This window comes from Somniosus microcephalus, chromosome 9 (assembly GCF_052327205.1).
Source record: "Somniosus microcephalus isolate GS21.2 chromosome 9, FLI_Smic_1.0, whole genome shotgun sequence".
Taxonomy (NCBI): domain Eukaryota; kingdom Metazoa; phylum Chordata; class Chondrichthyes; order Squaliformes; family Somniosidae; genus Somniosus; species Somniosus microcephalus.
In genome coordinates this window covers 107,304,689-107,328,710 of record NC_140995.1, presented here as the reverse complement: position 1 = coordinate 107,328,710, position 24,022 = coordinate 107,304,689, and positions in this window count along the sequence as shown.

The following is a 24,022-nucleotide window of genomic DNA, read 5'->3' as shown; positions in this document are numbered from 1 at the left end:
TGTTCTTGGTGCAGAGGCGATTCTGACCCCCTTTCATTGGGTAGTTCATCGGGTTCCACTGCTACTGGGTCTGAAGTAGATGCTACTGGTATGTCGGGTTCATCCCCAGGTACTCGAGACATGGGGTTGACGCATTCCTGTGATGCTAAGATCTGATCGACGTGGCGTCTCACAATGTTCTCCCGACATCCACCGTGTACATTAATGGCCCCTGCCTTGAACATATTGTTCCGGGTTGCCACTTCTCTGTTCGATAGTCCCGGGCCAAGACTGGTTGCCCTACATTGAAGCTCCTTGTCGGCTTCTTGTTGATGTGCTGGAATTGTTTGTCCTCAACATTTCTTCGCACATTTGGTCTGAGCAAGTCCAGACGAGATCTCAACCTTCGGTTAAAGAACATCATGGCCGGGGTCTGGTTGGTAACTGCATGTGTCGCGTTTCGGTAGGCTAATAAGAAATTGTCCATCTTATGCTGTAGTGGAATTTCATCGTCGCACATGGCCTTTATCACCTTCTTAAAGGTTTGTACGAACCTCTCAGCCAATCCATTGGTGGCTGGATGATACGGGGCGGATGTGTAATGCCTTACCCCATTCCTTTTCATGAATTTTTGGAACTCGTCAGACACAAACTGTGGTCCATTATCAGAGCAGATCTGCTCTGGCAAACCGTTTCTGGCAAATATGGTCCGTAGGACTGCAATCGTTTTCTCTGTAGTGGTTGAAGACATCTTTATCACCTCAGGCCACTTTGAATGAGCATCCACTGCTATTAAGAACATTGAGTCCATGAATGGACCAGCGAAATCAATGTGCACCCGTTGCCATGGAGAGGAGGGCCACTCCCATGGGTGTAGAGGGGCATGTGGTGGTGCATTTTGGACCTTCTGGCATCCTAAGCAGCTCTTAGTTAGGTCTTCGATTTGTTGATCGATTCCCGGCCACCACACATAAGCCCTAGCAAAGCTTTTCATTTTCACTCCCCCCAGATGACCTTCATGTAGCTCATTTAGCACTCTCTCCCTTAACTTGGGTGGAATCACCACTCTGGATCCACACATCACTGTCCCCTGGCATACTGACAGCTGTTCTCTTCTGGATGAGAATGCTGGCAACAATGAGTCGCCATGTGTTGGCCATCCCCTCACCGTCAATTCATATACCCGTGACAGCGTCGGATCATTGCGGGTCTCCTTCTCTATATCCGCGTTTGTTACTGGCAATCGTTCAATTATCGACGAATAAAATATCTCGATAGGGTCCACTGCTGGTGCTTCCTCCACCGTAGGCAGTGGCAGGCGCAATAGCCCATCAGCGTTCCCATGCTGTTTCGTGCCTTTATATTCTATTTCATATTGATTCGCCCCTAGAAACAGGGACCATCTTTGTAACCGCTGTGCAGTCATTAGTGGCACGCCCTTCTTAGGATTAAAGATGGAGACAAGTGGTTTGTGGTCAGTCAGCAAGGTGAACTTCTGCCCATGCAGATAGTGGTTGAATTTTTTTACTCCCCATACTAGGCTGAGGGCCTCCCTGTCAATCTGGGTGTAGTTGCACTCGGCTGAGGTTAGTGACCGAGACGCAAAGGCTACTGGCCTCTCCAACCCATCTGGGAATTTGTGCGACAGCACCGCTCCAATGCCGTAGGGTGATGCATTACATGCCAAACGAATTGGTAGTGCTGGGTTGAAATGGGCCAACACCTCTTTTGATGTGATCAATTCTTTACACTTCTGGAAAGCTCATCTACGTTCGTCATCCCACTTCCATGGTACCCCTGTTTGCAGTAGGGTGTTCAGCGGGTGTAATACCGTAGACAAATTTGGTAAGAACTTGTGGTAATAGTTTTTGCCCCGTATACGTCTTCAAGACAATCTCTGTAGCTTTCATGGGTATGTGTGAAAATAGCCGCTTGTAGTCTCTTTGATTTATGACTGTTAGAGCTGACCCTGTGTCCAATTCCATTTCCACTTGGACTCCGTCTATCTTGAGTGTAACCCAGATAGTCTGGTGATCCTCCATTTCGGTTACATTATGTAGTTTCAGACAACCCAGCTCCTTGCTTCCGGAGTCTGTGTCACTTTTCTGTTCATCTGACCCACTGTCCATCACCTGGTGTACCTTTTTGTACTTCTCCTGTGGAGATTTCTTACTGTTGGTTTTCTTCCCAGACCTGCAGACTCTTGCTATGTGTCCTGCTTTCCCACACTGTCTGCACACTTGGTCCTTGAACCAACAATCTTTCTGGTCATGTGTTGTTCTGCCGCAGCGATAGCACTTCCCTGTTCCATAGGTCATTTCGTTGGTGCCATATTCTTGCGGTCTCCGTTGTATCTCTGCAGCGCCCCTTGCGGCTGCTTCGTGTGATACTGCCATACTGAAAGCTTTGTCCAGCATAAGGTCCTTTTCTGATAGAAGCCGTTTCTGGGTTCCTTCACTTTGTAGCCCACACACAAACTTGTCCCTTAACGTGTCTGCTAGTCCCGCTCCAAACTGGCAGTATTTCAATAGCTTGCGCAGTTCCGTTAGGTATTCAGCATTGCTTTCGTCTTTGTGTTGGTTCCTTTTATGGAACTTAAATCGTTCTGCTATCAGCAGCGGTGTGGGGTTTAAGTGGTCCTGTAGGATTTCTACAATGCTTTCAAAATTCTTGTTTACCGGCTTCTCTGGGGTTATTAGATTTTGCAGTACCCCATAAGTTTTTGCACCCATGGAATTTAACAGAACCAGTGCTTTATTAGCATCTGGCACTTCATTCGCCCTGCAGTACACCTCAATACGTTCCACATATGTCGCCCAATCTTCGATTTCATTGTCGAACGTAGGGATACTGCCACTCTTCGGCATCCTTGGTTGTGCGTTAACTATCACCAATGGCGCCTCCCGCGCTTCCCCTTCTTCTCCGCTGGAACAAAATGGCGTCTCCCGCGCTTTCCTTCCTTCCCGCGCTCGCCCGTCTTCTCCGCTGCGGCTTCGCAAAATGGCGTCTCCCGCGCTCTTCCTTCTTCTCCGCGGCTCAATGGCATCTCCCGCGCTCTCCCTGCTTCTCCGCGGCTCAATGGCGCCTCCCGCGCTCTCCCTGCTTCTCCGTGGCTCAATGGCGTCTCCCCTTGCTTCGCCCCGCGGACCCTGATCAGCCCGTGATCCCTGGCTGTGCTCTGCGCGTTCTTCTCTTGATATTTGTCGACGCCGCTCAGTCTAGAACCCAGCTGTTTCTTACCCTCTCTCTCTCCGGTTTTGCAGTATTTTTCCTCGACGCCGCTCGGTGATCAACCCCCGGCTGCGCCCTGCTCTCTTCACCCTTTTTCTTACCCCGTCGACGCTGCCCGGCTCTCTCTCTCTGCCATCGATCGGCTCCAGCCGCCGCTGCTCGGGAAGGGTCTGCTCTGGACCTGTCGTCGGTCTCTTACTGCTCGTTGTGGCTGGGGAACCAAGCCCGGCTCTCCACAGCCTCCCCAGTGAAGTTGGATCTCTGCCTGACTGCTGGGCGGTTGCTCGCGGTCGACGCCCGTGTTCCTAGACTCGACTATTTTTTTGTTTTTTTTTGTTTAATGTTGCAGGTAGATTCGCATCAACACCCGTCGCCACTGTTAGATCCGTGGTTCAGTGGATAAATAATTACACGGATGCTGTACATAAACAAATAACAGGTCTTTACTGGAGGAGGGCAATCTCTAGACTGGGGTACAGAGGCATGCGCACAGCTTATATACCGGTGTGGTTACTGCCGGTACCACAGTATACAGGAGCTGTAAAAAGTAGTTCTGACTTAAAGCACATACACTACAAGTGCAATCCAGATATTATAGAGAGGGTGAAACCCAGATATTATAGAGAGAGAAAGAGAGTGCAAGCCAGATATTGGAGAGAAGAGCAACCCAGATATATGAGAGAGAGAGAGTACAACCCAGAAGATATTAGAGAGTGTTAGAGAGTGCAATGCAGATATTAGAGAACATAAGAAATAGGAGCAGGAGTAGATCATATGGCCCCTCGAGCCTGTTCTGCCATTCAATAAGATCATGGCTGATCATCGACCTCAACTCCACTTTCCCGCCCGATCTCCATATCCCTTGAGTCCCCTAGAGTCCAAAAATCTATCTATCTCCATCTTGAATATACTCAAAGACTCAGCATCCACAGCCCACTGGGGCAGAGAATTCCAAAGATTCTCAACCCTCTGAGTGAAGAAAATCCTCCTCATCTCAGTCTTAAATGGCCTTATCCTGAGACTATGCCCCCTAGTTCTAGACATTCCAGCCAGGAGAAACAACCTCTCAGCATCTACCCTGTCAATCCCCTTCAGAATCTTGTATGTTTCAATGCAATCACCGCTCATTCTTCTAAACTCCAGAGAGTATGGGCCCATTCGACACAATCTCTCATCATAGGACAGCCCTCTCATCCCAGGAATCGGTCTTGTTGCACAGCCTCCAAGGCAGGTATATCCTTCCTTAGATGAGGAGACCAAAACTGTGCACAGTACTCCAGGTGTGGTCTCACCAACGCCCTGTACCATTGTAGCAAGAGTTCCTCAAAACCCCCTTGCAATAAAGGCCAACATGTCTTTTGCTTTCCTTATTGCTTGCTGTACCTGCATGCTAACTTTCTGTGTTTCTTGCACGAGGACACCCAAATCTCTCTGACCACCAGCATTTAAAAGTTTCTCACCATTTAAAAAATATTCAGTTTTTCTATTCAAAGTGAATAACCTCACATTTCCCTACATTATACCCCATCTGCCACCTTACTGCCCACTCACTTAGTCTATCTATATCCCTTTGCAGACTCTTTGGGGGAAAAATACAGTTGCTTAGCGCCTCCCGTTAGCGCCCTAAGAGGGCACTAAGCAACTAGTGCCCGGGCATGGCGCCGCAAGCGCCTCCCTCAAAATTCAGCTAACTGTTAGCGCCCCGTGGCGCTGTGCCGCCAGTGATGACATCATCGTCGTGCGCAGCACCCCGCTCACTATCTTCGGTAACGCCCCCTGACTTATCGCCGGACGCTATGTCTGACGGGGTCAGGGGGACCTACCTGCGGCCGGGGTGGCCATTTTTGTTGCTGGCCACCTGCCAGCACCTGCCTCCACTCTCGTCCCCGGCCTCCTAACCCGCACCCCCCCCCACGGAATGCCGGCTGCGCTCCATGAACCGGACACTTCTCTTGAGTGCCGGGCTCTTTTGCCGGCACTCCCGATTCCCGGGGGTCCAGCTGGGCCCCGGGTTGCGCTGCGCAAGGCCCCTCCCCTTTAAGAAGGGGAGAAAGGCCTGCAATACTGTGGCACGTAGCACCACGATATTCCCTCGAAGTGCCCCAAGAGGGAGGCGGGGTGCTTCCAGTAGCGCCCCGCTTCCCTTTTGAGGTGCTACCACTCAATTTCGGTCACGGGGGCCCTAATTTTTCCGGGGTGCTAACCCGGCGAAGGTAGCGCCCCAAAGGGGGCGCGACTCCATTTTTCACCCTACGTGTTCTCCTCACAGCTTACTGTTCCACCTAGCTTTGTATCATCAGCAAACTTGGATACATTACACTCAGTCTCTTCATCTAGGTCAGTAATATAGATTGTAAATAGCTGAGGCCCCTGCACTGATCCTTGCGGCACCCCACTAGTTACAGCCTGCCAACCTGAAAAAGACCTGTTTATCCCTACTCTCTGTTTTCTGTCCGTTAACCAATCCTCTATCCATGCTACTATATTACCCCCAACCCCATGAGCCCTTATCTTGTGTAATAACCATTTATGTGGCACCTTATCGAATGCCTTTTGGAAATCCAAATATATTGCATCCACTGGCTCCCCTTTATCTACCCTGCTAGTTACATTCTCAAAAAACTCAAATCAATTTGTCAAACACGATTTACCTTTCATAAAACCATGTTGAGTCTGCCTAATCATGTTATGATTTTCTAAGTGCCCTGAAAGCCACTTCCTTAACAATGGATTCCAGCATTTCCCCTACTACTGATGTCAGGCTAACTGGCCTGTAGTTCCCTGTTTTCTCTTTCCCTCCTTTCTTGAAAAGCAGTGTTACATTTGCTACCTTCCAATCCGCTGGGACCATTCTAAAATCTAGGGAATTTTGGAAGATCAAAACCATCTGGTCCAGCGGATTTGTTGGCTTTTAGTCCCATTAGTTTCTCTAGTACTTTTTCTCTACTTATATTAATTATGTTAAGTTCCTCACCTTCATTAGACCTTTGGTTCCCCACCATTTTTGGTATGCTTTTTGTGTCTTCTACTGTGAAGACAGATACAAAATATTTGTTTAAAGTTTCTGCCATTTTCTTATCACCATAATCTCTCCTGTCTCAGCCTCTAAGGGACCAACGTTTACTTTTGCTACCCTCTTCCTTTTTACATACTTGTAGAAGCTCTTACAATCTGCTTTTATATTTCTTGCTAGTTTTCTCTCATTCTATTTTTTCCCTTTTTATCAATTTTTTGGTTATCCTTTGTTGGTTTCTGAAACTCACCCAATCCTCAGGCTTACTACTATTCTTTGCAACATTAGAAGCTTCTTCTTTCAATCTAATGCTATCTTTAACTTCTTTAGTTAGCCACGGATGGATCACTTTTCCTGTGGAGTTTTTGTTTCTCAATGGAATGTACTTTTGTTGAGAATTATGAAATATTTGTTTAAATGCTAGCCACTGCTTATCTACTGCCATACATTTTAATCTATTTTTCCAATCTGTAAGATTAGGATCACAGGCTCACACAGATTACCCAACAGGGCTTTAGAAGTTGTAAGGCTTTTATTAAAGAGCTACAGTTTTAAAGCATAATCAGATATTACATATGGTTTAAGCCAAGTATAACAGACATACAACCCGTGACAGTAGGAGCGATCTACGACTCCCGAATTGGAATGCCACGACCGGATGGACGGGGAGGCAGTACGGTGGTCTCGGATTAGATGGATTCCTGCAGTCTGCTGCAGTGGTCACTTCCGTTGGGTCATCTTCAAGCTGTTGGAGGTATGAGGCCATCAGCCACCTCAGAGGCTAAACTTAACCAAGGTGTTAGGCCGTAGCCACCTTGGGGAAGCCTTCGCCCCTGACTGCCTGATTTCCTCTCTTGGTTGTCTATATTTATAGTTATTTCGGTGGGCTGGTAATCACCCGGTGTCAATCATTTGATCCCCATCCTATTGTCCAATTGTGAAGCGGGAAGGCAGCCCTCACCGTCCCTTCCTGCATGGCTGATGAAGCCTCCCTCTTATCTTTCTGAGGAATGTTTTGTTATGTTTCTTTAAGGACATTTTATGACTTATCGGCTCCATTTTTGTCTATTATCCCACCACCCTGTGATGTTTTGCATTTTACGATTCCCTTATCGCTTCTATTTGTCTTTTGATGCTTGATATTCGACCTTGCTGGCATTTCTGCTTTCTGTTCCCAGCTGCATGTTGTCAGTCTCTGTTCTAAGAATTAAAACCCATCTTTGAATCTAACAGCTATTTCTTACAATTCTACCTTAGCCAACTCGCCCCTCATACCTATGTAATTGGCTTTATTTAAGTTTAGGACTCTAATTTCGGACTTCGTCAAGTCACTCTCAAACTTAATGTGAAATTCTATCATATTATGATCACTCTGTCCCAGAGGATTCTTTACTATGAAATTGCTAATTAACCCTGTCTCATTACACAAGACAAGATGTAAAATAGCCTGTTCCCTAGTTGGTTCCATGACACATTGTTCCAGGAAACTGTCCCGAGTGCATTCCGTGAACTTGTCCTCCAGAATACCTTTGCCATTTTGATTTGTCCAGTGTATATGAAGATTAAAGTCCCCCACGATTATTGCATTACCTTTGTTACAAGCTCTGACTATTTCTTGATTAATATTCTGTCTAACTGTATAGCTACTGTTAGGGGCCTATATACTACTCCCACCAGTGTTTTCTGCCCCTTGTTATTCCTTATCTCCATTCATACTGATTCTACTTCCTGATCTTCCGAGCCAAGATCCTTTCTTGCTACTGCCCTTATGACATCCTTTATTATCAGGACTACTCCCCCTCTTTTCCATTCTGCCTGTCTTTTCGAAACGTCAAGGACCCTGGAACATTTAGTTCCCAACCTTGGCTACCTTGCAACCAAGTCTCTTTAATGGCTATTAGATCAAACCCATTTATCTCTATTTGTGCTGCTAGTTCATCTATCTTGTTCCGAATGTGCCGTGCATTCAGATAAAGAGCCTTTAATTTTTTTTTTTTTACCATTATTCCCTGCTTTGACCTTATTCTCTGCTGCACTGCTACCGTTAAACTCTCTGGCCTAGAAATTCGGTGGGCTGTGCCACCAGTTAGCACCTAAAGAGGGCACTCAGTGGCTTTAGCGCCACTGGCCATGCCTCCCGCGATATTTAGCTGGGGCGCTAATGGCGGCGTTAACCTGTTGCGCTGCGCCGCCTCCGATGACATCATCGGTGTGTGCAGCGCCCTGCTACCGCCCCGATCTCGATATTTGGCAGCGACCGCCTCTGTAGCGCTGTTCGCAAATGGCGCCCGGTTCACGGGGCCTTCCTGTGGCGGCAGTGGTGCAAATTAAGGTGGAGGTGCGGGGCGGCCGTTTTTTGTGGCGGCCGCCTGCCAGCACCTCCGTCCCCGGCCTCCTGATCTCCCCCCGCGGCAGTGCCGGCTGTTTTCCAAGAGCCCGGCACTTCTCCTCGGTGCCGGGCTCTTTTGCCGGCACTCGTGATCTCTGATCGTGCTGGTGCAGGCCCCTCCCCCTTAAGAATGGGAGGAAGGCCTGCAGTACCACAGCGCGCCGTGCCGCAGCATGTGGCGCTGCGGCACGTTGCTCTACGATATTCAGTTTCAGCACCCTAAGAGGGATGCGGAGCGCCTCGAGCCTTGCCCTGTGTCCCTCTTGGGGCGCTCAAGCTGAATTTCCGGCGGTCGCTACTGCTCCAAACGCTGCACTAAATCCGGCGCCCAGGCAAGCTTGGCGCCCCATTTGCGGCTCCACCCAATTTCTCCCCCTCTGTCCCTTCCTCTCACACTCTGCTTATTTTTACCCAAATCGCTGCACTGCTCTATTGCCTTGACCTTTCTCTTTAGATTTCTAAATTTCCCCTTACATGACCCCTCACCTACCCCCCACCCCCCTGCTTTTTTAGTTTAAAGCTCTATCTACAGCCTTAGTTATTCAATTCACCAGTATGCTGGTCCCAGCCCGGTTTAAGTTGAGCCCGTTCATTACAGAACAGCTCCCTCTTTCCCCAGTACTGGTGCCCCATGAATCGAAACCCCTTCTTTCCACACCACTCTTTGAGCCACACATTTAACTCTCTGATTTGCTTGACCCTATGCCAATTTGCACGTGGCTCAGGTAGTAATCCAGAGATTATTACCCTTGAGGTTCTGCTTATTAATTTAGACCGCAGCTCCTCAAACTCCCTCAGCAGACCCTCATTCTTAGTTCTACCTATGTCATTGGTTCCTATATGGACCGCGACAACTGGATCCTCCCCCTCCCACTCCAAGTTCTTCTCAAGCCGCGAGGAGATATCCTTAACCCTGGCACCGGCAGGCAACACGGCCTTCGGGAATCTCTTTCGTGGCTGTGGACAACAGTATCTATCCCCCTGACTATACTGTTCCCTACCACTACCACATTCCTTCCTTCTCCCACACTTGGATGGCTACCTGTACCACGGTGCCGTGGTCAGTTTGCCCATCCTCCCTGCAGTCCTTTTCCTCATCCATACAGGTAGCAAGTACCTTGTACCTGTTGGACAAGGTCAAGGGCTGAGGCTCCTCCATCACTACATCCTGAGTCCCCATACCTGCCTGACTCACAGTCACACCCTCCTGTCCCTGACCACCGACGAACTCTAAAGTACTACTTGTGATGAAATAACTCTGTGTTCTGGATTGTCTGTTGTTGTACTTGTTAATGTCTGGAATGTTTTACAGGTGTAACCACTAATGTTCCGCCCTAGCTCCGCCTTTATGGATACTCCTGATTGGTGTGAGTCTTATTTATAAGAGCTGGGTTTTACTCATAAGGGCTGGGTCGGTGATGAATGATGGTTGCCCTGTGTTAACTTGATGCCAAGATTCTTACTGAATAAAAGCCCTGAGTTTGAAGCCTTGACCTGGACAGAGAGTCAAGGCAGGGACTGGGCCTGCTCATTCTCAGCCTTGCTGTCTGTGGAGAAGGTGAAGGAGAAGCCGAGTGGGAAGTGGTGGTCTCCTTGAGATTGACCAGCCTGCAAGCCACCACTACCACTACCACCAACTTCAACTACTGAGGTGCCTGGAGAGGGAGGAAAGAGGAGGAGAGGAGGTAGGGGAAGGCCAACTTCAACATCAACCAGAGGAGAGGCCTTTTCCCATCACTGCCTCCCCAAATTGGCCTCCTTCTCAGGAGAGGGAGAGAGGGGAGAAACAACCACCGACCATCAACCATTTGGAAGGAGGGAAGAATAAGAACATCTACAGGTGGGTGTCATTTTGTGCACTCTCCTAAAGACTTTGAATTGCAGGTGGGGGGAGGAAAGAAGACAGAAGGCCGGATCACCAAGGGGTGTCTGTGTGTGTGTGTGTGTCTCTTGTAAAACACTAGGCCACACACACCACTATTAAACCTCCCTTCCATTGCCTGCCCTGGGACAGCTGGAGCTGCCTAGGCGAAGTCAACAAACCCATTGAACATCATTAAGACCTGGTGGAAAGGACTGAGCCTGGGCATTCTCCAGCTTTCCCGGGTGAAGACATCTTCTCCCCCCACCGGAAGACCAACAACAGCAGACTTTATTTTTTTTCCATCGGAGAGTGCACCCCTGCCGACACCCACCCACCCACCATCCAGAGTGGTGACCCTGCCCTTGCGGCCTCCCTCCTTCCCACCCCCCCCCTCTCTCTCTCTCTTCATCTCTCTCTGTCTCTCTCTCTGAGGCACCTCTATTTTATATATATTGATTGCCACTTGAGCAGAGGGGAGAAGGCCCCTCTCCCAATTTTAGTTAATAAGGGGAGAGGTGTGCCTTTAATTTAACAGCTCCCTCTGCTCAAGAGAGGACACCAAATAACCTGAGGCCATTAAACAACTTCAGACCTGTGACTTGGGGTGAGTGTAGCTCTTCTAAACAAAACACCACCCATAATGGCGACTACTTCATCGCCGGTGACGGGGCCAGCAAGGTCGTATGCGGTGGTGGCAGCCACAGCCACGGCTGCTCCTGCTGCTTCTGCTGCCCCGTCACCTTTCAGATTGATCACTAAAAAGCTTGGGGTGAAGAGCTACACCCACCCCACAATGACTATTGAGGCGTGTGTAAAGGCCATGGCTGGGGTTGTCGGCCCTTCAGCCATCCTCGCTGCCTCAAAAATGTACGGGAAGGCTGTGTTCTCCCTGGGGTCGGAGCGGGCGGTGTCCCTGGCCGTCGCCAAGGGGCTCACCGTGGGCAGGACCTTCCTGCCGGTGGATCCTCTCGAGGCCACCGCGCGGAGGATCGTTATTTCCAATGTCCCGCCCTATATTCCTGGTGAGCTCCTCCTCCCCCATTTGCGCCAACTTGGGGAGGTGAGGTCGGGGATCATGCCTATCCCGCTCGGCTGCCGGGAAGCCAGCCTTCGGCACGTCTTCTCCTTCCGGCGCCAGCTCTTTATTCAGCTGGCGCAGGAGGAGGACACCGACGGGGCATTCGTCATCCTCCATGGGGAGACCGCCTATCGCGCCTTTTGGACGGCGGACGGTATGCGGTGCCACGCCTGCAAGGAGGTGGGGCACATCTGGAAAAACTGCCCCGCCTCCAAGGCCGCTGGATCGTCTGGTGCGGCTGAGGCTGGCACCACCGCCGCTCCTCTCCCCGGGTCTGGCCGCGCCCCCCGAACAACCGATGCGTGGTTGACGCCGGAGGCCGATGCCGTCAAGGCCTCTGGCGGGGGGGAGAGAGCGCGTCCGGGCGGAAGAAAGGCATGGAGAAAAACCAAACACCTTAGGGTGGGTCCCCCCATGGAGGGCCGGCCCTTGAACCTGGAGCCCCTGACACCCACGCTCATCGCGGAGTTGGTCGGGGCAGACGAGGGTGGGAGGGACCTCGTGCCCGAGCCTGTGGTCGCGACCGCCGAGGCGGAAACATCAATACCTGCGGCCGGGCTCGGGCCCGAGGAACCTGACAAACCTGCTCCGCCGGAGGGAGCAGAGGAGGAGGCCTCTGCAGACATAGAGGTCTCCCTCGCTCCCTCTGTGCTAAAAAGAAGGCGCGACCCCCTAGAGGAGGAGGAGGAGGACCGGGAGGAGGAAGGTCCCTCCGACCTGGGGGAGTCGTCGCCCGCCGCGGGTACTGCGCCCCCCCCCCCGCTGTCATCATCACCAGCGATCGGCAGGGGTCGCCTGTCCCTCGGGAGGCTGAGGCAGATGTGTCTGTCCGGCACGTGCCTCCTGGGGATGGGGATGAGACCCTGCCCGTGGGGGGGGGGGTTGCGGAACAACCCGCGGCAGAAATTGAAACTGAAATTGATATTCTCTCGGTGCCGTTACCCCTCGCCGGGTCGGGCGGCCTGGGGTCTGGGTCGGGCGAGCTCGAGGAAAATGAGCTCGCCCAATATGACCCGGACATTCCCCAGGGGCTGCTCGATCTGGTCGAGGGTTTAGTTGAAGGCACCCCTTCCGCTGGGTCGGAGGCTGGTGGCGTGGAGGGGGAGGGCCCCCTGACTGTGTCTCCGGCGCCGGACGTCCTAGAGGAATTTCCATTTGTTTACTCCCCGATTTCTCCGGACATTCTGGCATCTGAGGCGGAGGGGTACTCCGAACCGCCGCCGTCTTCTGGCCCGGCGCCCCCGGAGGAGCCCAGGGAGGAATCCTCTGCCACCGATCCTGGGGGTGGGATCCGGGCAGAGGCGGGGCCGGCCGATGCGGCCGAGCCGTTCGCTGCGCACTACGCGACGGACGGGTCGGCCGCTGGTGGCGACCCCCCGGAGGAGGACGGGGACTCGGTGATGGGCGCGGAGGACGAGTTGGATTCCATCGCCGACGAGGCGATGGATGACCTTGTGCCCCTCGCTGAGTCTCCCCTCATTCCCGTTAGGGAACTCCGGGATTTTGTGGCCGTGTGCCAGGGTCATCAAAACAAGATCCGGCTGGCCCTCGCCAGGTGGTCGGAGCTGGCGCTGCTCATCGGGTTGGTCCGCGCCGCTGTCAAGATCATGGGCGCGGACGCGGACGTGAGCCCGCTCGAGCTGCGTCGGCTCAGGTCGTTCCTCACTGGGCTGCTGAGGGAGTGGCGGTTGACTAGCAGCTGTGCTCCCTCCTCCCGTTAGGTGTAGGTAGAGGTTGCACTATGCTTCTGATATGAAGATAACCATAGCCAGCCTCAACATCAACGGCAGCAGGGAGGCTCGCCGCAGATTTAATAACCTTTCGGTCCTTCGGGACGGGAAGTATGCGGTGTGCTTCCTGCAAGAAACCCACACCGTTCCGGGAGACGAGGCCACGTGGCTCCTGGAGTGGCAAGGAGGGGTCAGCAGGAGTCACCTCTCCAACATTTCCAGCCGGGTGGCTATCTTGCTGGCCCCACATTTTCAGCCGGAGATCTTGGGGGTCAAGGAGCACATGCCGGGCCGCTTGCTCCAGGTCACTGTTCGCCTGGGGGACGTGCCGCTCCATCTAGTGAACGTGTGCACCCCTCAGGCCGGTGCGCAGCAAATGCGCTTCTTTGAAGAAGTGTCCGCTCTTCTGGGCTCCATCGACGTGGGCGAGTGCGTCATCCTCGGGGGGAATTTTAACTGCACCCTCGAGGCGAGGGACCGTCCGGGTCCCCCGCGATGCCCGGCGGCGATGGAAAAGTTGAGGGGCCTGGTCGGGTCCTTCGACTTGGTGGACGTCTGGCGAAATCTCCATCCCGACTCCAGCGCCTTCACTTACGTGGGGTCTGGAGGAGGAAGGTCCAGAATCGACCGCCTTTACATTTCCCGGGCGTACGTCTCCTGCGTTCCGGCGGCTTCCATGCGGCCGGTGCCGTACACGGACCACCACCTGGTGTGGGCGGAGCTCGTTCCGCTGCGCGCGCGGCGGGGGGGTCCGCATACTGGCATTTTAACAACCTGCTGCTGGAGGACGCGCGGCTCCGGGATTCGTTTCGTCGGTACTGGGCCGACTGGAGAAGGAAGCAGGGGGGCTTCCCCTCCTTGAGGCTATGGTGGGATGTGGGCAAGGCCCACGTCCATCTCTTCTGTCAGGAGTACGCGAAGGGGTCGACCAAGAGGCGGGAGGCCCGGGTTGGGCGGTTGGAGAAGGAGGTGCTCGACCTGGAGTCCCGTCTCGGTCAAGTCGTCGAGGACCCGGCCCTGCGGAAGGTGGACAAAGAGAAGAAGGGCGCGCTGAAGGACCTGCAGCTCGTCGGGTCCCGAGGCGCGTATGTGAGGTCACGGATCCAGTTCCTGCGGGACCTGGACCGCGGCTCCCCCTTCTTCTACTCACTGGAAAAAAGACAGGGGGTCCGTAAGCAGCTCTTGGGGCTGCTGGCTGACGACAGATCTCTGGTCTCGGATCCGGAGGGAATCGGCGCGGAGGCCCGCGCCTATTACAGGGCTCTGTTCTCTCCGGATCCGTCCAGCGAGGATGCGCGCAGAGTTTTGTGGGAGGACCTGCCGAAGGTCGACCTGGAGCGCGCCGAAAAATTGGACGCTCCTCTGAGTCTGGAGGAGCTGACCGGCACCCTCCGCCAGCTCTCCAGGGGAAAGTCCCCAGGGCTGGACGGGCTGACCGTGGAGTTCCACAGGGTGTTCTGGGACGTCTTGGGGGGCGACTACGCGCGGGTCCTGGGGGAAAGTTTGGCGACCGGGGAGATGCCCCTCTCTTGGCGCAGGGCGGTTATTGTCCTGCTGCCTAAGAAGGGCGATCTCCGCCTCCTTAAGAACTGGCGCCCGGTCTCCCTCCTCAGCACGGACTATAAAATTTTTGCCAGGGCCATGTCTGCTCGCCTTGGCGCCGTGCTGGCCCACATGATCCACCCCGACCAGTCCTACACGGTCCCGGGCCAGACTATCCACGATAACATCCATCTGGTCCGGGACCTGATTCACCATTCCCAGAGGGCTGGTCTGTCGGTCGCCTTCCTTTCCCTGGATCAGGAGAAGGCGTTCGACAGGGTGGATCACGAGTATCTCTTTGGGACTCTGCGCGCATTCGGGTTCGGGGCGCATTTTGTCGCCCGGATCCGACTTCTGTACGCTGCCGCAGAGTGTCTGATTAAAGTTAACGGGTCCTTGACGGCGCCCCTTTGCTTCGGGAGGGGGGTGCGTCAGGGATGCCCCATGTCCGGTCAGTTATACACCCTTTGCGTAGAGCCTTTCCTGCGCCTCTTGCGGAAGAGGTTGACGGGACTGGCTCTGCAAGGGCCGGGCATGGAGGTGGTCCTCTCGGCTTACGCCGATGACGTGCTCCTCACGGTCACGGATCCCACTGACTTGCGGAGGGTGCGGGAATGCCAGCAGATTTACTCGGACGCATCCTCCGCCACGATCAACTGGGAGAAATGTTCCGGACTCCTGGTAGGTCAGTGGCGGGTGGACTCCCTGCCAGAGGAGTTCAGGCCCTTCGCCTGGAGCACCACCCACCTCCTCTACTTGGGAGTCTACCTTAGCCCTGCCGAGGACGCCTGGCCGGCGAACTGGCAAGAGTTGGAGGCCAAAGTCACCACTCGCTTAGGACGCTGGACAGGACTGCTCCAAGTGTTGCCCTACAGGGGTCGAGCGCTGGTCATAAACTGGCTGGTGGCCGCCATGTTGTGGTACCGGTTGGTCACTTTGATCCCTCTCCCTGCGTTTGTCGCCAAGATGCAGAAGAAGCTCATCGACTTCTTCTGGGGCAAAAGGAAGCACTGGGTCTCTGCCGCGGTTCTGAGTCTCCCGCTTAGGGAGGGCGGTCAGGCGCTGGTGTGCCTTCGCACCCAGGCTGCGATTTTCCGTATTCAGATGCTGCAGAGATACCTGTACGTCGAGAATCCTCCGAGATGGTGTGCGCTGGCGACGTATTTTTTCCGCCAGCTGCACGGCCTCAATTACGACATGCAGCTCCTGTTTGTGAAAGTGGGCGGCACGCGTGCCAGTCTGCGGGAGCTGCCTGTCTTCTACCAGGAACTGCTATGGGTTTGGAACTACGTCGCTTCCAGGCGCACCTCTCCCCCGTCAGGAATGGCGGCTATCCTTCGGGAGCCGCTGCTCAGGAATCCGCACCTCCACGTCCGCGGGTTCAGGTGGCTGGCGGAGCACAGGGCTGTGCCTGGCAAGGTGACGAGAGTCAGGGACCTGCTCGATGGCGGAGGAGCGGGCTGGATGGCGCCGGAGGAGTTGGCGCGGCGCATGTCTTGGGCCAACGTCCAGCTCGCGGTCAACGCCATCGAGTCGATGAAAGCGACACTGCGCCCCGGTGCCACAAGGTGTATCGAGGCGGCTCAGGCGCGTGGGGCGATCCCGCCCGAGCTTTCCCCCGTTCGGACGGAATTCCTCATCGGCGCCCGGCCCCGAAACTCCCCTCGGGAGCCGGTGCCTCACAGCTTGAGCCGTCTCGAGGAAATACCCTCCGTGCCTTTTCATTCCGCACGGAGGTATTTCCTGTACGGGCTGCTCCTGCACACTCTCCACTTTGCCATCTTCGCCTGCCGTCCGGACACACCTTGGCGTGCCGTCTTGCCTTCCGGCAGAGGCGGAGTTCCCCAATGGAGGGCTCTCTATGCGGGAGTCTTCCCTTGTTCTATTGGGGACTTGGCCTGGAGGGTGTTGCACGGAGCAGTCCCGTGCAATATATTTTTAAGTAGGTTCACGGACTCCCAGACCGCCTGTCTTTTCTGCGGCCTGGAGGAGTCCGTGTTTCATATATACACGGAGTGTGAGAGGTTGCAGCCCCTCTTCCATTATTTGAAGGGGCTGCTCCTCGATTTTTGGTTGCACTTCAGTCCCACGCTCTTGATCTACGGTCACCCGGTGCAGAGGGGAGCGGGCAGGTTGGAGGACCTCCTTGTGGGTCTGCTCCTGGGCCTGGCTAAAAAAGCCATCAATTGGTCCAGGCAGCGGGCGGTTGAGGGGGTCGTCCAGCCAGATTGCCTCCCTCTCTTCCGTGGCCATGTTCGCGCCCGGGTGGCCCTGGAGATGGAGCACGCGGTGTCCGCCGGCTCGCTCGAATACTTCCGCGACCGGTGGGCGCCGGGGGGACTGGAGTGCATAATTGATTTGGACAACCAAATTTTAATTTAATTTGTTAAGGTTTATTTAAAGTTTAATTAGTTACAGTCTATTTGTTTATGTTTGGTTCAACCGAAAGAGCGCCTTTATGGATCCTCCTGATTGGTGTGAGTCTTATTTATAAGAGCTGGGTTTTACTCATAAGGGCTGGGTCGGTGATGAATGATGGTTGCCCTGTGTTAACTTGATGCCATGATTCTTACTTAATAAAAGCCTTTAGTTTTAAGTTTTAACCTCATGGATTCAGGCAGTTATTTGGCACATCAATTTTATTAAGTAACAGCTTTGGCAGATGGATCGAATTTTGAAACCAGAACGTCTGGATATCGATCCCCATTCGGCAGATGCGTCGAAGAAATTTACGCATTGGCTTGGATGTTTTGAACACTTCATCGCATCGATCGATCCGACGGTTAACAAGTTGGGTCTTTTAACCAACTTGGTAAGTCATCAAACTTACTCTATATTTGAAGATGTTACTACGTATGAAGAGGCTCTTGCAGCTCTTAAGGCCCAGTACCTTAAGTCGGTTAATGAAGTATACGCCAGGTATCTTTTGTCTACTCGCAGGCAATTACCCGAGGAATCCCTGGATGATTTCCCGCAGGATCTTAAGGCTTTGGCTAAGGATTGCAACTATAAGGCTGTCTCTGCCATATTGTATCAGGAAGAAGCCATCCGCGATTCTTTCATATCTGGCCTTCAATCTAATTATATTAGACAGAGACTCCTTGAGAATGACTCGTTAGTTTTAAAAACAGTCGTTGTTACGGCTCGATCGTTAGATGTAGCCCAGAAGAATTTAGAAGTGTATGCATCAGCCCATGCGTCTCTCTCAGCCTCGTGTGTTCCGAGTATGGAGGTATCCATAACGCCAATGGAGCCTCCACTTAATCCTACTATTGCGGCTGTACCCCATGGGTCTAAGTGTTATTTTTGTGGCCAATCTAAACACTCCAGGCAAAGATGCCCAGCCAGAGAGGCTACTTGTTTTAAATGTAAGAAACAGGGACATTTTAGTGAAGTGTGTAAGGGTAATCCTGTACCCGATGTCTTCTCTGCTGCCGCCTATCGTTTTACTCTAGCCTCGGTTACGGTTGACCAGACCATACCGTGTTCCTTGTTGAAATCTATGATGGACATTAAGATTAATGGTCATCCTACTGGGTGTTTGATAGACTGTGGCAGTACTGAAAGTTTTATACATCCCAACCTTGTTAACTCCTGTTCATTGAAGGTGTATCCTACTCGAAGTGAAATTGTGATGGCGTCCAAGTCCCTTACTTTGGAGGTAACTGGATATTGTAAAGTCACATTGACCGTTAAGGATATGGAGTATAAGGACTTTAAACTCCTTATATTGGCCCAGTAATTCCGTTCCAAACGCGTGAGTACGGTCGGGGTACTCACGCGTCTGGCCGGAGGAAATGCCGGTTTTCAGCATACACAGCGCATGCGGAGAAAACCGGCATTTCCTGTCCTCTGAACGAAGGGGTTCAGAGGCACAGTGCGTGCGACTGCACAGGCAGCGCGTGCGCAGTGAACTTCGTCGATTTCATTCATGGATTCAGTGAGGTTAAGTCCTTACAACTTACACATGAAAAAAGCATGTGTAAAGTTGCTCCAGAGGCTGCGGAGGAAGATATATTTTATCGTGGAGCTTCTGAAAGGCAATATTTTTGTTTGGGAAAGGGAGGAAAGTTATTTTAAGAAATGATGAGGTAAGTTTTAAAGTTAAAATTTTTTTTTTTTAATGGGTTTTCAGTACTGTAGGTAGAAGGAGCAATTGTGGCTGTGTGAATTGAATTTGCTGTGTTTATTAAATGTGAAAATGACTGTTCTAAAATGAGTAATGTAACATTTCCAACATTTTTAAGAAAGAAACTTTTCATCAGTAATATATTCTTTTAAGTAATTATGTATGTATGTCCGTATATATTCCTTTACGTATATGTATATATTCCTTTACTTATGTGTATGAATGTATGTATTTAATTATGATTTTCCAATAAGTTACTTTCTCTGAAAGTCATAATTAAATACATACATTCATACACATAAGTAAAGGAATATATACATACATACATATACGCAAAGGAATATATACAGACATACATACATAATTACTTAAAAGAATATATTACTGATGAAAAGTTTCTTTCTTAAAAATGTTGGAGTCATTTTCACATTTAATAAACACAGCAAATTCAATTCACATAGCCACAATTGCTCCTTCTACCTACAGTACTGAAAACCCGTTTTAAAAAACAAAAATAAACTTTAAAACTTACCTCAGCATTTCTTAAAATAACTTTCCTCCCTTTCCCAAACAAAAATATTGCCTTTCAGAAGCTCCACGATAAAATATATCTTCCTCCGCAGCCTCTGGAGCAACTGTACTCGTGCTTTTTTCATGTGTAAGTTGTAAGGACTTAACCTCACTGAAAGCATGAATGAAACGGGCGAATTTTACTGCGCACGCGCTGCCTGTGCAGTCGCACGCGTTCTGCCTCTGAACCCCTTCGTTCAGAGGGCAGGAAATGCCGGTTTTCCCTGCATGCGCTGTGCATGCTGAAAACCGGCATTTCCTCTGGCCAGACGCGCGAGTACCCCGACCGTACTCACGCGTTTGGAACAGAATTACTGGGCCAACATTTTACATGTCAATAAAATGAAAAATTTAACAATTGCACGATTTGCCCCCTCGCATCTGTGACTGAGGGTCCAAGGAGGTGCATTGCGCAAGAGGTCATCGTCGTACGTATCCTCACACTGTTCCCTTTCGGGAACTGTATGAAGTGGTGGAAGGATTTCTGGCCACGTTAACGCTCCTTCCGTGACCATAACCATCTTCATACCAGCCATTAGGGTGGTTAGTCCTATGGCGTGAGGGTTTTACGCATCTGAGGGGGGGGGGGAGGGGGGGAGGGGGGCCACCCACACCCGCGGACGCAAGTATCCCGCTGGATGTCCACCCAGAATTTATAGTTGGAGCTCCGACTCCACTTGCCGGGACTGTCTGGAGCGGGGTTCGAAACCCTACTCCTTCTGGCCCAGCGGCGGGGATGCTTACCACTACGCAAAAGGCCCACTCCGCGCAAAAGGTGACACCCATACGTTTCCTGCGCCTTTTCCCTCCCCGTGACTGGAGCCCTATGCTGCCACTTGAAAGACCAAGCTATCATCTGTCCTTTTTGCGGCGCCTTTGACTTCTCATTACCAATGATGAGCAGGCACTGCGCCTCCACCTCGTTGAGGAGATTGCTGAGGTCATCATCAGTTCAATTGTGTGTTCTTTTAATGCCGTGAATTGTGCTCATTCCAGCCATTTCACGTTGCTAATCGGAGTGGGTCTTTGGCGTAGCGGTAGGATCCCCGCCGCTGGGCCAGACGGGGTAGGGTTTCGAACCCCGCTCCAGACAGTCCTGGCAAGTGGAGTCGGAGCTCCGGCTCTAAATTCTGTGTTGACATCCAGTGGGATATTTGCGTCCGTGGGTGTGGGTGGCCCCCCCCTCCTCGTATAACTTGTGGGAGCCCGTAAAACCCTCCCGCCATAGGACTAACCACCCTAATGGCTGGTTCAAAGATGGTTACGGTCACGGAAGGAGCGTTAATCACGGCCATAAATCCTTCCACCACTTCATACAGTTCCCCAAAGGGAACAGTGTGAAGACACGTATGACGACGACGTTGCTAAATAAATAAATGGAATGAAAAAAATTCTTTCAGGGCTTTTAAAAGTCTTTAAATTGCTTTAATTCTGTTTAAAACTACTTCAGATTCTTCAAAATAATGTAAACGTTTTAAAAAGTTTATAAAAGTTACCAAAAGCTTCATAAAAATACCAAAAACCTATTTGAAATGCTGCTCTGCATGTAAAAATGCTTTTCAGCTTGTGAGAAATATTGGGGGCGTGTCCTATTAAACTGAAACCTCAAGGGGCGTGTCTCACTTGCACAGCGCGCTCCAGGCTTCGCGCTGGCTGCACTCCTGGGCGGCGTGACGTCAGACGCTGCCCGGGATTCTTCTCTTTCAAACAGGAATTCCAGGCGTCCCTGGAGGTGAACGGCAGGCGCGTCGGGTAAGTGCAGATCGGGGGCTTGCACGCGCGGCAAGCCCCCGGCCCGAATTTCTGCCCCATTACCTCAGTTGTGTGTGAACTTAATTTTAGGCTTGGACTTCCAGTGTCAGCATGAGAGCGTTACCCTTAAGTATGGTGGGTCTCAGCCTCCACTCACAGTCTGCGGCCTTTCTACTTTAAAAGTAAGTCCGCCTTCTTTGTTCGTGAACCGTGCTCCTAATTGTAGACCTATAGCGACTAAGAGTCGACGGCATAGTTCAGAAGATAAAACATTTATAAAAGAGGAAGTGGAAAGGCTTCAACGAGAGGGAATCATCGAACACAGTAATAGCCCGTGGCGTGCCCAGGTGGTGGTGGTTAAAACTAATGAAAAGAAAAGACTTGTGGTCGATTATAGCCAGACTATAAACTTGTTTACCCAATTGGATGCTTATCCTTTGCCTCGTATTCCTGAGATGGTGAACCAGATAGCTCAGTATCACGTGTTCTTCACCATTGATTTAAAGTCTGCCTACCATCAACTCCCTATCAAAATAGAAGACCGACCTTATACGGCCTTCGAAGCTAATGTGCACCTGTACCAATTTCTTAGGGTGCCCTTTGGAGTGACGAATGGGGTATCCGTCTTCCAACGGGAGATGGATCATATGGTGGATGAATATGCATTGAAAGCAACATTCCCGTACCTGGACAATGTTACTATCTGTGGGCGCGACCAACGGGAGCATGATCAAAATCTCGCGAAGTTCCTAGAGACGCCAAAGAGGTTAAACCTGACCTACAACGAAAACAAGTGTACCTTCAATACTACACGTTTGTGTATTCTTGGTTGCGTTGTGGAGAATGGGGTAATCGGGCCGGATCCTGAAAGATTGAAAGATTACGCCCACTTAAGGAATTGCCTTTGCCTTACACTGTAAAAGCTTTAAGAAGGTGTCTGGGATTCTTTTCGTATTATGCCCGGTGGGTGGCTAGCTACTCAGATAAAGTCCGACCTCTTATTATGTCGACGTCTTTTCCGCTATTGGTGGAAGCTCAGGAGGCTTTCTGTAATATCAAACGGGACATTGAGAAGGCAGTGGTATGTGCCGTGGATGAGAAGATCCCTTTTCAAGTGGAAAGTGATGCATCTGATTTTGCGTTGGCAGCAACTCTTAACCAAGCTGGTAGACCAGTAGCTTTCTTCTTTCGTACATTGCAAGGACCAGAAGTTCGACATTCTTCAGTGGAAAAGGAGGCGCAGGTGATTATCGAAGCAGTCAGGTATTGGAGACATTATCTCGCTGGCCGACATTTTACGCTCATTACTGACCAGCGATCTGTGGCCTTTATGTTCAATACTAAGCAGAGAGGCAAGATCAAAAATGATAAGATTTTAAGATGGCGAATAGAACTGTCAACATATGACTATGATATTCAGTACAGGCCTGGAGTATTTAATGAGCCATCGGATGCTTTGTCACGAGGAGTATGTGCTAGTCTAGGTATAGATAAGCTTCAAAGTCTCCACGATGCACTCTGCCACCCTGGGGTTATCAGAATGAACCACTTCATTAAGTCCCACAATCTACCCTACTCTATTGAGGAGGTCCGGACAATGTTTGTGCTGAATGCAAACCCCACTTCTATAAGCCGTCCGAGCCAGCTCATCTTATTAAAGCAACTCGACCATTTGAGCGTTTGAGTCTCGATTTGAAAGGTCCCCTTCCATCGAGCGACCGTAATGTCTATTTTCTTAATATTATAGATGAGTACGCTCGGTTCCCTTTTGTTATCCCCTGTCCGGATGTGACCAGTGCTGTTGTAATTAAATGCCTCTGCCAACTGTTTTCTTTGTTTGGCATGCTTAACTATATACATAGTGATAGGGGTTCTTCCTTTATGAGCGAACAATTGCGACAGTTTTTGCTATCGAAAGCGATTGCAATGAGTAGAACTACCAGCTGTAACCCTCGTGGTAATGGGCAGGTTGAGAAAGAAAATGCAACAGTGTGGAAGGCTATCGCATTGTCTCTGAAGTCGCGAGGCCTGCCGACCTCTCGCTGGCAGGATGTCCTGCCAGATGTGCTGCATTCCATAAGGTCTCTTTTGTGTACAGTGACGAATGCCACCCCTCATGAAAGGATGTTTAGCTTTCCAAGAAAAGCTACTAATGGAGTATCGTTACCCACATGGTTGACGACCACGGGCCCTGTGCTGTTGCGCAGACATGTGAGAGGCCACAAGACTGATCCACTGGTGGAGGAAGTACAACTCCTTCATGCTAATCCCCAGTATGCGTACATTCAATATCTGGATGGGCAAGAGGATACGGTCTCTATTAAAGATCTTGCACCTGCTGGAGCTCAAAGAGTTTGACTCTGAGAGTAGAGTTTTCAATCGTGGTATTGGACCTTCAGAGACACAAACCCTCAGTGTGGAAAACACTGATGATTCTGGGAATTCGGATGAACCGGAGTTGGTACTCCGGGAGGAGCCTCGGCAAGAGTTACGTCGTTCCCAGAGGACTATCAGACCTCCTGACAGACTGAATCTATAGCAGGGGGTGAATGTGATGAAATAACTCTGTGTTCTGGATTGTCTGTTGTTGTACTTGTTAATGTCTGGAATGTTTTACAGGTGTAACCACTAATGTTCCTCCCTAGCTCCGCCTTTATGGATACTCCTGATTGGTGTGAGTCTTATTTATAAGAGCTGGGTTTTACTCATAAGGGCTGGGTCGGTGATGAATGATGGTTGCCCTGT